The sequence below is a fragment of the Myxocyprinus asiaticus genome, chromosome 11, assembly GCF_019703515.2.
Source record: "Myxocyprinus asiaticus isolate MX2 ecotype Aquarium Trade chromosome 11, UBuf_Myxa_2, whole genome shotgun sequence".
Taxonomy (NCBI): Eukaryota; Metazoa; Chordata; class Actinopteri; order Cypriniformes; family Catostomidae; genus Myxocyprinus; species Myxocyprinus asiaticus.
The window spans coordinates 12147729-12160571 of record NC_059354.1 but is presented as its reverse complement, the minus strand read 5'-3'; the positions used below and the strand labels follow the sequence as shown (position 1 = coordinate 12160571).

The 12843-nt window shown below is 34.9% G+C and overlaps 1 pseudogene; it reads left to right on the top strand.

Annotated features, from left to right (window-relative positions):
• The first annotated feature begins 954 nt into the window (after positions 1–954).
• On the top strand, positions 955–12511 carry LOC127448560 (uncharacterized; annotated as a pseudogene).
• The last annotated feature ends 332 nt before the right edge of the window (positions 12512–12843 follow it).

The window sequence follows — 12843 nt, the reverse complement described above, 5'->3', positions numbered from 1 at the left end:
CAATCATATTGCTTCTGAAAATATGGATTAAACCACTGGAGCTGTACAGATGACTTTTATGCTCCCTTTATGTACATTTTGGAGCTTAACATGTTGGTACCCATTCACTTGCATTGAACCAACAGAGCTGGAATATTCTTCTAAAAATCTTTGTTTGTGTTCTGCAGAAGAAAGAAAGTCATACACATCTGGGATGGCATGAGGGAGAGCAATGACGAGAGAATTTTTATTTTTTTGGGTGAACTGTTCCTTTAAGCCTGCTCTGACCCACCTCAGTCCCTAGTATCAAAAGCAGTTCTGATGCTGCTTTGGTTCTGTATAAATGAAATGCTGCATCAGAACAGCCTTAAACTGGTTGTTGTCATGATAGAGCATATGTTTAATAATTTAGTTTAATATTTAACAAATAGATATAATTTTGTGTTTACATTCATTTCAAATTTCTATATTCATAGTTTTGTATTCAAAACATTCATCTCATAACATTATTAATGCAGTTGTAATGTTGTGTAAATGCATTTATGACTGATCTGAGCAGCATTAAACGGTCTGTGTAAACACACCTAAATGCCACTTTAGATGCAGCTTCTGTGCCACCTTTGCAGTGTAAAGATGGCTTATGAAACCTTGATTAAAATGAATGTAATCTAACTGAATATATATTCCGTTTATATTTCAGTTTAATATGTAAAAAGTTTGGAGTTGATGTTTCTCATGAACTTAAAAACCTTTTGATCTAAAAGGCATATGCTTGAAATGTATTTAGTATACAAATAACAACTGGACCCAGAGTTGGCCCGGGAAAGGATTGTGCCATTGTTATTAAGAAAGAAAAGAAAAATACACTGTGCACACAATATTTTTAATTTATTGATGGCACACCTATATTCTATTCTTTTCTAAATCAGACCCTTGCACTTGCTGACTTCACATTGCTGTGAGAGGATGCTCCTCTGCAGTCCCATCCAGTCTCTCTCTATTCTGCAACTGTGGATGAATCATTTTTGTGGGTCAATATGAATAGCAGTGTAGTGTGCAATACTACAACAATGTTCCATCTTTCTATGTGATCTTTCTATCTATCTGAGTCTATGGTGACTGAGGCTGAGCACACTGCTACATGTAAAACCAGCTTGATAGAGAAGGTAAGTCCAAAATATACAGTGACATAACATCTGCTGGGTTGCTATGTTTGTATTTTTAGCTTTTGCAACAATATTGTTGACCTCATTAGTTCTGGGACAGATTTATTATCTTCCTGTAACTGCCTGGTGCCGTTGTATCCATGTAAGATGTGATATTTGTCTTTTAGAGTCCCTTACAAAAGTTGTCCATGGTCACTATATTTTCCGGCAAAATGTACATTAACATCTGTTATTGTTACAAAAAATTAAATTGTGATGATTTTGAACTAGGCTATACTAGTCATTAAAGTATAGCATATAGTGACTGCCAAAATGAATAAATGGCAACACTTTCTATGAAGCCCATATTGTAAGGCATTTTAATGCATTTACAGTGTCTTATAATGCACCTTATAAAATGTTATAACTTCTCAGAAATATTTGTAGCTACCATTATAATATAGGCCTTTTATAATACTTAACCTATTCATAGTTATACCTTAAAAGAGTATGATCCATGAACACAATTACCATCCAGTTTTATCTGCAGAAGTTGTAATGCCATATGTGTGTAATATTGTATAAGTGCTGTTATGCATATACTGTTATACTGTAAGTGGTCATGGCCTGCTTTAAGTAAAGTTACAAAAACAAAGTCTTCTTATAAACAGCCATTACATAAACTTGTAACATATAATACATTACAAGTCAACTTTATATAATGGAAGTTATGTAAAAATGCACAGAATACAAAAGGACAAACATTCACAATGTAAATTTTGATACATTAAGAAAATTCCTTTATAAATTTGTCCAACATGGTGGAACATAGGGCAGAGGCCTAATGAAAAATATATAATAAAGCTTGCAAAAATATGTAAATATACTGTATAATAAGCATTTTACAAGATTTGATGCTTTACTTTAAGCATACATATTGTTACAGGAGTAACAATAACTGGAGTAACTGCGATCTTGGCAGTAACCATGCGCACCATGGTATATTTTTGTAAAGGAAAAGTATTCTTTTTTTTTTTTTTAGTTAGTGGATAGTTAATTCGTTTTATTAGTGGTAGTCAAATGTATTTAGGCGTTGTTTTTGCTTTCAGGTGCTTTGATGTTGGATAACAATACCAGCATGAAGGGACGTGTAACAGTGTACTCTGTGCCAGGCTGTCCACACTGCAAACAGGCCAAAACCACTCTGAGTAAATTAGGTCTGCCCGTGTGTGATGTGGATGTAAACAAGAATAGAGAACTACGAACTCAAGTGAAGGAGCTTACAGGCTGCAGTACTGCACCACAGATATTCTTCAATAATGTTTACGTTGGAAACAACGAAGACCTTCAGAACCTGGTGAGTCCCACAGTCTGCACTTAAACAAAGTACCTGACTTTGAATAGTACTGACTATGTATCCATAAGCTCTGGCTTTGGTTCTGATATCTGCCTCTGGGAAATGTGATTGATTAGTAGTAAAGGATATTTCTTATGTGTGTTCTCAGGATCCTGAACATCTGGAACGGCTCATCTTACTGATAAGAGAGGAACCTGTGCCCCTGGATGCTCCACCTGTACCGGAGGAAAACAGCCCAGTCCCTGAAAGTGAGCTTGATGGAGGTTAGTCTGTTACATACTGTGCTAATTATGTTCTCACGTTTCCCTATTTCCTTCTTATTGCTTGCCTAGGGTGTTGAGAGAAGGACTGCTGTTTGTGTTGCCATTATTATCTTTTTATCAAAGAACTTGACAAGGGTTTCTCTTGGATTTTTCTAGCTGCATGTCATCAACTCTCTTTCAGTATTACCAGCTGTTTCTTCAAGAATTAATGCAAATTTGTCATTATTTTCACTCTCATCAATCTATAGTGATGCCAAGAGCAAGATCCTTTTTCAGGAATCAGTCAAACACATGAAAACATCCCCCCCCTTGTTCACCTGTTAACATCTAGTGGACCTCTTTTAGTGCATCTCTACACAGTTGAATCTTTTATTGTGTATAAGAGGGATGAGAAATAATTTGAAATTATATATATATATATATTGTATATATAGTTTCAAATCATTCCTCATCCCTCTTATACATATACATACTGTACATACTGTATATATACTGTATAGATTCTGCACTACTAGTCTGGCTGCAAATTTTATTTACTACCTCTTTAACAGAGTTTAAGTGTGAGAGGGATGCTTAGGCGGACATGATAGAGGAGTTGAAGAGGAGCGGGGTGATTGGCAGCCACAGGAGGGGGTTGAGGGTGTACAGGAACAGCTTCACTGGCATTGAGCTTGTGGACTGGCTGTGCAGAGAGAATGGTTTGGGTAAGTTACTTCAGATTGCTCTATATAAAACAGGAACTTTTAGCAGGGCAACTAAAACACTGGAGGAATTGATTAGGATGTGACATTTATGTGACACCTGGCATGTTCCTTTATTAATGATTTTAGCAGATTTGACATTGCTTTCAGCTACCAATAAGAGTGTAGGCTACTACTCTCAGCTCCATTAAAATATATATTATATATATACTGTATATCAACACACACACAGGTCAGAAATTAAGGTGTGCTCAGGGCAAAAAAATTTGTCACTCCTGGGTCAAAAGACACCAAGAGTGACAAAAATGCCCCTGAAATTTAAAATAAAATTCAGCAAAATATGCCCTTGTGTTGCATTTATATATTTTTTATTTTTTTATACAACATCTGATATAGTTATTAATATTATATTAGTTATACACATTATCACATAAAATATAATTTGATGTTGATTTAATTTTATGGGTAGGAGGCTAAATATTCAGATTGAAAACTTTTGTTAATGAATTAATTAAACTGACGTATGCAAATAAAAGCATTACATATATGTTTAGAAAAAATATGCCCTCATAAACGTGTATGTATGTATGTGTATATATATATATATATTATAGGGTTGGGAGGTTACTTTTCAAATGTATTCCACTACAGATTACAGAATACATGCTGTAAAATGTAATTTGTAACATATTTCGTTAGATTACTCAAGGTCAGTAATGTATTCTAAATACTTTGGATTACTTCTTCAGCACTGGTCGATTTTTTCACTTGTTTTTGACTATAAATACTCTGCCAGTGCAGTAAGACAAAATACACATGTTAAAATACATTCTCTGAAAAACCAAAATATCTTATGCAGTGTTGTTTCTAAAACAAGATAAATCAAATTGATCTTGTTTTAAGGATTTTTAGATATTTTTACAGGAAACCAATAAAAAAAAAATATTATCAAGAATATGATTTTTGCCCTAATATCAAAGGTCTTATAAAAAAAAAAGAAATTATGATCCAACATGAATTTTCTTGAGAAAAAAAATATGATCGTGCCTGGTAACATGTGCATGTAAAATGGCTAGAAATAGCATTTTAACTTAGTGTAAAGCTGATAATTTACACAAGGTTTATTTCTATTTCTTCTGCTCCAAACTTACTTCAAACTTATCTGTCTGCTCATATGAATGTAACACATCAGAAGAAAGTGTTTCACTACTGTGTTTCACTTTCACTACATAACTTTAAATGCACTTTGGATCGCATCATTTATATGTATAAATGTTTTCCATCTGAAAGGACTAAATATTAAATGAAACAAATGACAATAAAATGCAAAGTAATCTCTTCAGTAATCAAAATACTTTTTGAATGTAACTGTATTCTAATTACCAATGATTTAAATTGTAACTGTAGTGGAATACAGTTACTTATAATTTGTATTTTAAATACGTATTCCCGTTACATGTATTCCGTTCCTCCCCAACCCTGTGTGTGTGTGTATATATATATACACACACAAACACACACACTACTGTTCAAAAGTTTTGAAACACTTACTCATTCTTTATTTTTTTATTTTTTTCACATTTTAGAATAATAGTAAAGTCATCACAACTATGGAAATATAGAAATGGAAATATGGGAATTATGTTGTAACTAAAAAAATCCAAAATAAATCAAAACTATGTTATATTTTAGCATCTTCAAAGTAGTCATCATAAAATGGACCACATAAAAAAGACTTTAGTTGCACCGAAAACTCAAGTGTAAAAGCTCCTTTAAATCTGTTCTGTAGAATTCCACAGATTTTCCCTCACAACTCGGCTGCAGAAAATGGGAAAAAAGTGCAAAGATTCTGTGTGGGACATATGATTTTCTGTAGAAACTGAAACTGAATATGTCTAGTCTAGATAGAATAGTGCTTGTGTTTACTTACTCTGTGTGAACAGTGAAAGGATGGTCTATTGATTTGTGGTCTTTGCTATCCTAAAATATTCTATAATTGCATTGTGTAGACAGGAAGGAAGCTGTTGAAACTGCCCAGAGTTTAATGGTCAGTAAGCATTTGATCTCTGTGACTGGACAAAGAGAGTTTCATGAGAGTAGCGCATTATTCAGGTTACTGGAGCATGTTCCTAATGGAGCACTCAGCTATGGAGAAATGGCAGCATGCAGCCCCATGAAGGGTATGTGGAACAAGTTTTCCCATAGCCACTATTCTATCTTGGCTATGAAGTACAGACTCATAATCTAGAGTATATTCTATAATCTGGTGGTGCATTACAGTCTATAATCTATAGTCTACAGTATAATGTGGTGGCATCTTATCTCCTCTTTTCCAAGAATTTCACACACCATTGCACTTGTGTATATGGCTGTGTGACAATAAAGTGATTTTGATTTGGGTTGCCATATATCTTTTCCCCCGTAATGCTTCTGAAATGCTATTTTATAGGCCTTACTGTACATAAGCTCTTCCAGACCTGCATGTGTTTGTGATCTGCATGCGACTGCAATCTGTCTGTAATGAGTGAAGCTTGTGGTTACATTCTCTGATTCTTTAGTCATTTCTAAGTTTGTATAATTACCAATATAACAATGTCTTATAACTGGAAATGTTGTAGACATGTACTTGACTTTTGTTAAAATATCCATTGACTGGTTGTTGTTTGCCGGGCAGCACTGTATTGATAATTCGTCAAACTTTCTGGCATGTGATTGTTTTAAACCTCTAACCCTTACTAATAAATTGATGCAATTAATTCAGCTCATACCGCTTAAAGCAATAGTTCAACCCCAAAATTTAATTCTATCACCCACCCTTTTTTCCAAACCTTTATGACATTCTTTCTTCAGTGGAACACAAAAGGCGATGTTAGGAAGAATGGTGGCTTCCATTGCATCTTTTTTTCATACACCGAAAGTGAATGTTGACTAAGGCTAACATTCTGCCCAACATCTCTTTTTGTGCTCACTGAAGAAAGAAAGTAATTCAGATTTGGAACAACATAAGGCTTAGTAAATTATCAGAATATACACTACCAGTCAAAAGTTTTGAAACACTTATTCTTTATTATAATTTTTTTTTTTTTCACATTTTAGAATAATAGTAAAGTCATCAAAACTATGGAATAACATAAATGGAACTATGGGAATTATGTTGTGACTAAATAAATCCAAAATAAATCAAAACTGTGTTATATTTTAGCATCTTCAAAGTAGTCACCCTTTGTCTAGATTTTTCAGACATGTACTCTTGACATTTTCTCAACCAACTTCTTGAGGTATCACCCTGGGATGCTTTTTAAACAGTACTGAAGGAGTTCCCATCTATATGTTGGGCACTTATTGGCTGCTTTTCTTTATTATTTGGTCCAAGTCATCAATTTCAAAAAGTTATTTTTTTTTAATTAAAGTTTAGTTTTATAATGAAATAAATTAATATGGTGGCACAATTATATTTTTGTCTACAAAACTAATTTCAAACATTTAAGCATACGCCTTTAGATCAAAAGATTTTTAAGATCATGAGAAACATTTCGGTCAAGTGTTTCAAAACTTTTGACCGGTAGTGTATGCATACAGAATTGTGATTGGTCTTAAATTCCTTGCATTTTTTTAAAAATCATCTATAGATGCCCTAACAACATGAAGACTGTCACGGTATGTGTTGATTCTTGTGCACAGCCAACAGAAAACAATAGAGAACAGTTCCGGAAGTAAAAATCCCATATATTTTTTGCAAAGGAGAATATTGTAGATTTTCCGAAATAATTGTATCTTTGCATATATTGCAATCAATTATTTAAATCAATATTTTTATCAATTTTAATTCTATTTATTCCTTCACAATGCTTCATGGAACTGTAGTTCATGCCCTTATGAAACATGGGAAGTACACAGTCTTTATGTCATTCATATAAAAAATGGATGGGAAAAAATAATACTTCCAGAACCAGGATGGCTGAAAAAGTTGGCGTGAACTTTTTCGCTCTATACTGTAGATGTGCAGAGTGTCAGACAACTTTAAAGCGGCTCTGATGGGGCATTCAATTCATGCATAACATATACTAAACTCTTAACTTTGAATGATTACGCTATTCTATTTTTGCCTTGCAAGCAGTGGTATTTCCTTCAGAGAATGGAAATCTAGTTTGGTTACATTATGGACTAAGAATGAGGTACACAGTACATCTGCAACTATGGTTCTTGTTTGCTTGTTTCATCCATTGGTTTGGTTGTTTCATCCATTCTTATTATACACTTTATTTGTGACACTTGCCTTAAGCAGCTTGTGACCTCTCTGAAGCGCTGAGGAATCATATTCTGAAACTCTACTCTGATCACCTCTCTGAAGATGGCAAGGTAATGCACCATTTCACCATCTCATCACACACTCACTGCATATCAAATAGATGCAAGACCATGTTAAATGGATTCGCCACTGATACGAACGCTACATGGACTCAAATGTTTGATGTTTGTGGTGGGTGAAGGACCTGAGGAGCGTTCCACCACATTATGTTTTAAATAAGAAAGGTACGTGTCACGACTGTCTAGGTCTTTACTTTCAAACAGACAGTTGATTACAAGGCCATGTCTCAGAGCTTGTACTTCGAGCGGTACTGTGAGCTAGCCATCCAACTTCAGCGCATGGAGCTGCTGTCCCTGAGTCGTGAAGAGAAACTGTCCTTCTTTATCAACATCTACAACGCCCTCGTGATCCACGGCAACCTGCGCCTGGGCTTTCCCAAAAACCTATGGCAAAGGTACCGGGTAAGAGAAGATACTGCTGAAAAGATTCATGTGGCTTGATTATGGTGTTTTGATCAAAAACAGAAAGTGAAATAACTTTTACTTTTGACGCTTCTGATTTTACAGTTCTTCAACTATGTGAGCTACTTCATTGGTGGTGAGGTCTTCACGCTGCAGGATATTGAAAATGGAGTGCTCAGAGGAAATCGAAAGGGCGTGGCACAACTCCTGAAGCCCTTTTCAAAGAACGACCCTCGACTGCAGGTATTCCAGGCGGAGATTGTGTGAGTTGTTTACACTCAAGGTTATATACACTCATATATTCATATGATATGCTGATTAATATACTGATTGCTTATGTGGTTGTATTAATGATTGAGAACTGAGAACCAGTTCTCGGTTTTGTTAATTGTTCCTGAACATCTGCATTGTCCATCGATAAAAAAACAAACTCATAAGTTACGGGTTTGAATCAGACTAATGAATCACTCACTGACTGAGTTGGCTGGAGTAGTTCTTGACATATTCACTGAGAAATTACCTTTGTTTCATATGACAAAGTGTTGTTAAAGGGATAGTTCACCCAAAACTTAAAATTCTCTCATGATTTACTCACCCTCATGGCATCCCATATGTGTATGACTTTCTTTCTTCTGCAGAACACAAATGTTTTTTTGGGGGGATTTTTCCCCTTTTTTCACTCAATTTGGAATGCCGAATTCCCAGTGCACTTTTAAGTCTCTTTTAAGTCTCGCTTCAATCTGGGTAGTGGAGGATGAATCCCAGTTGCCTCCGCGTCTGAGACCATCAAGCCGCTTGGCTTGTTGAGCGCGTTGCCATGGAGACATAGTGCGTGTGGAGGCTTCACGCCATCCACCGTGGCATCTGCGCTCAACTCACCACGCGCCCCACCGAGAACAAACCACATTATAGTGACCACGAGGAGGTTACCCCATGTAACTCTACCCTCCCTAGCAACTGGGCCAATTTGGTTGCTTAGGAGAGCTGGCTAGAGTCACTCAGCACGCCCTGGGATTCGAACTAGCGAACTAGTGAACTCCAGGGGTGGTAGCCAGTGTCTTTTACCACTGAGCTACCCAGGCCCCCACAAATGAAGATTTTTAGAAGAATATTTCAGCTCTGTAGGTCCATACAATTCAAGTGAATGGGTGCCAGAATTTTGAAGCTTCAAAATCCACTTATAGGGAGCATAAAAGTAATTAATATGACTCCAGTGGTTATATCTATGTGTTCAGACACGATATGATATATGTGGGTGAGAAACAGATCAATAAATTCTCTTTCCTGCCCAGTAGGGGGCGATATGCATTAAGACTTTGAATCACCAAAAATAGAAGAAGAAGGATGTGAAAATGAAACTGAAGTGGACATTGACTGAGCAGGGAGGAGAAATTATATATTAAATAAAGGACTTAAATATTGATCTGTTTCTCACCCACACCTATCATACCACTTCTGAAGACATGGATTAAACCACTGGAGTTGCTTGGAGTACTTATATGTTGCCCTTATTTGGATTTTGGAGCTTCAAAATTTTGGCACCCATTCACTTGCATTGTAAGGACCTACAGAGGTGAAATATTCTTCTAAAAACCTTCATTTGTGTTCTGCAGAAGAAAGAAAGTCATACACATCTGGGATGGCATGAGAGTGCCATCACCAAAAATAGAAGAAGAAGGATGTGAAAGTGAAACTGAAGTGGACATTGACTGAGCAGGGAGGAGAAATTATATATTAAATAAAGGACTTAAATATTGATCTGTTTCTCACCCACACCTATCATATCACTTCTGAAGACATGGATTAAACCACTGGAGTTGCTTGGAGTACTTATATGTTGCCCTTATTTGGATTTTGGAGCTTCAAAATTTTGGCACCCATTTACTTGCATTGTAAGGACCTACAGAGGTGAAATATTCTTCTAAAAACCTTCATTTGTGTTCTGCAGAAGAAAGAAAGTCATACACATCTGGGATGGCATGAGAAAATTTTTGGGTGAACTATCCCTTTAAAGATGCACACTCATAACTTTTTATTGTAATTAATTGTACAATATGTTGCTAAAAAGGAGTATTATTTTTGTTTAGTACATTTCTTAAGTATACTGTAAAGTCTACTGTATTTATTTAGAGAATCGTTATATTCTTCATTTGGAAATTGCTTTGGATAAAAGCATCTGCTAAATGAATAAATATGCATAATATCAGCTAGAGGTCGACCAATAGTGTATTTTGCCATTACGATAACTGAGGTGGTAAAAAAGGCCGATAACCAATTAATCGGCCGTTAGTTTTTTAAATCGATCTATGAATAAAAAAATTAAAAAAATATCTTATTCTCTCCTTACAAAAGCAGTTTGTTATGCAACCAAAATCCCAATAATAACCAGAGAAGTTAAGATTTGATGCATAATGCGGGACTTTTTACTTGAAACAAGCCCGTAATAAACCGGGGACTCTTTTTTGAAATTAAAGAGATTTGGCTCAGTTAAAATGCTCTATATGTGTGTATTTACCAAATGAAGCTTTATATTGCCTATAGATTAACCAGATTTGTATGTATATATTTCACCAGATTAGGTTTATTGATAAGGAATAAAAACAATTAGGGGAACAAATGAAAATAATATATTGGCAACTATCGGCATATATTTTTTCGATTACCAGTAGTTCCAAAAGCAACTATCGTTACCGATTAATCTGTAAAACCGATATATTGGTCTACCTCTAATATCAGCGTCTGTTTATGCCAAGGGACAAATTATGAATATTGCCTGGCCTGAAATTTATTGAAAATTATCAGGAAAAGTGCTTTTTTATGTTTTTAGCAACAAAGTTTAGTATCACATGATGTTCTGGTTTTTTACCTATTTTTAACCTAAAAAAGCCCCAGAGATTAATAAAAGGATAGTTGTGATGGCCTTTTGTAAATACATCAATGATATGTGTGCTTATCCATTTAGGTGGCGCTTCCCGATGTTGAGCCTCTCATTCATTTTGCACTGAACTGTGGTGCAAAGGGCTGCCCTCCTATCAAGACTTACACACCACAGGTTACTGCCCCAACTATTCTCATTTAGAATACTACTTGTAAACCTCTACACATTATTTTTTAAGAATGGGAAGGAAATTATGTTTTTTGATTAAAATGATCATGCCTGTCTCACATCAGAACATTGATAGTCAGCTGTGTGCTGCTGCGGAAGCGTTCTTGGAGAATGATGACAGCTGCATGATTGACAGTGCAAGAAGAGAGGTGAAACTCAGCCAGATATTCAAATGGTACAAGGCAGACTTTGGAGGCACTGATGAGAAGGTACTAAAACCTTTGGTAGTCATATCAATCTCCATGTATGCACATGGAAGATGTTCTTGTGTTATGTTAACAATGTTTAAATACTCTTGAAAGTCTATTATTTACTCACCCTGTCGTTACAAACCTGTGTGACTTTTCTCTTCCATGGAACACAAAAGGAGATATTTTGCATAATGTCCAAGCCACTCTTTTCCATGCAATGACAGTGGATGAGGACCAGGTATTGTGAAGGCCCAAAAATAGATATAAAAGCACCATAAAAAGATGATAAATGTAGTCCTGCTAGATAACTTGTTTTGTGTTTAATGCAATTGAGAAAGTCACATGGGTTAAGAATTACATGAGGGTGAGTAAATTATGAATTTAATGGTGCACTTGATCAGTTAGCAATGTTTTTTCCAGCTGCTGAATTGGGTGTTTGATCACATGGGAGCGTCACAAAAGAAGTGGAGTCTACAAGACCTATTGTCGGAAGGAAATGTCAAAGTGAGCTTTCTGTCATATGACTGGTCTACAAACAGCACAGACTGAGCTAAACCACATTCTCACGCACATTATCACTCTATCACTGACTCATTGTGGGCATTGTGTTTGAAATAATTTACTGTAACTATGCATTTAGATCTCCTTTCGTTGTTCTGCAACTTCCCAAAGGGCAATGTGGATCTGTAGCCTAATATTTATAACTTGGTTTTCTACCTGTAATTTTCCAAATTGAGTTACAGTGTTTTGCACTGATTATTATGCACTGCTAATGATCTTAAAATTTCTCCTACAAGCATGTCTTTATAAATGTATATAGGCTAATTTATCTAAATTATCATATTTATTGGATCAATGTGAATTTATTTTTTTATATCTTTAATTTAGAGTTTTTAGCATCACTATGAAAAGCAAAAAAGGGACAATTTTGCACAAACAAACTATGGTGCATTAATTGCTTGATTACACTGAACACAAGAGCATGTCTTTTATGTAATGTTTAGGGCTAAAATATTTTTATCGTTATAGCTAAAAACAAACAAATAAATAAAGAAATAAAATAATGAATCTAACAGGCATTGTTGCAAAGTAGATTCAAAATTTTAAATATAACAACTATAATCAAGGCATGATGTTTTCCACACAGTTCACTAAAAAAGCTTAAGGTTGAATTATATTTAATAGGTCCATTTAACTTGCTAATTTGGTGTATTTAATTATATGAATAATAAATTTTTTATTTTATTTATTTTTTATTATTATTTGTTTTGCAGTCTTGAACAACAAAAGGAACAAAGTAAAAATTTTTAATAAAATAATAATAATAATAT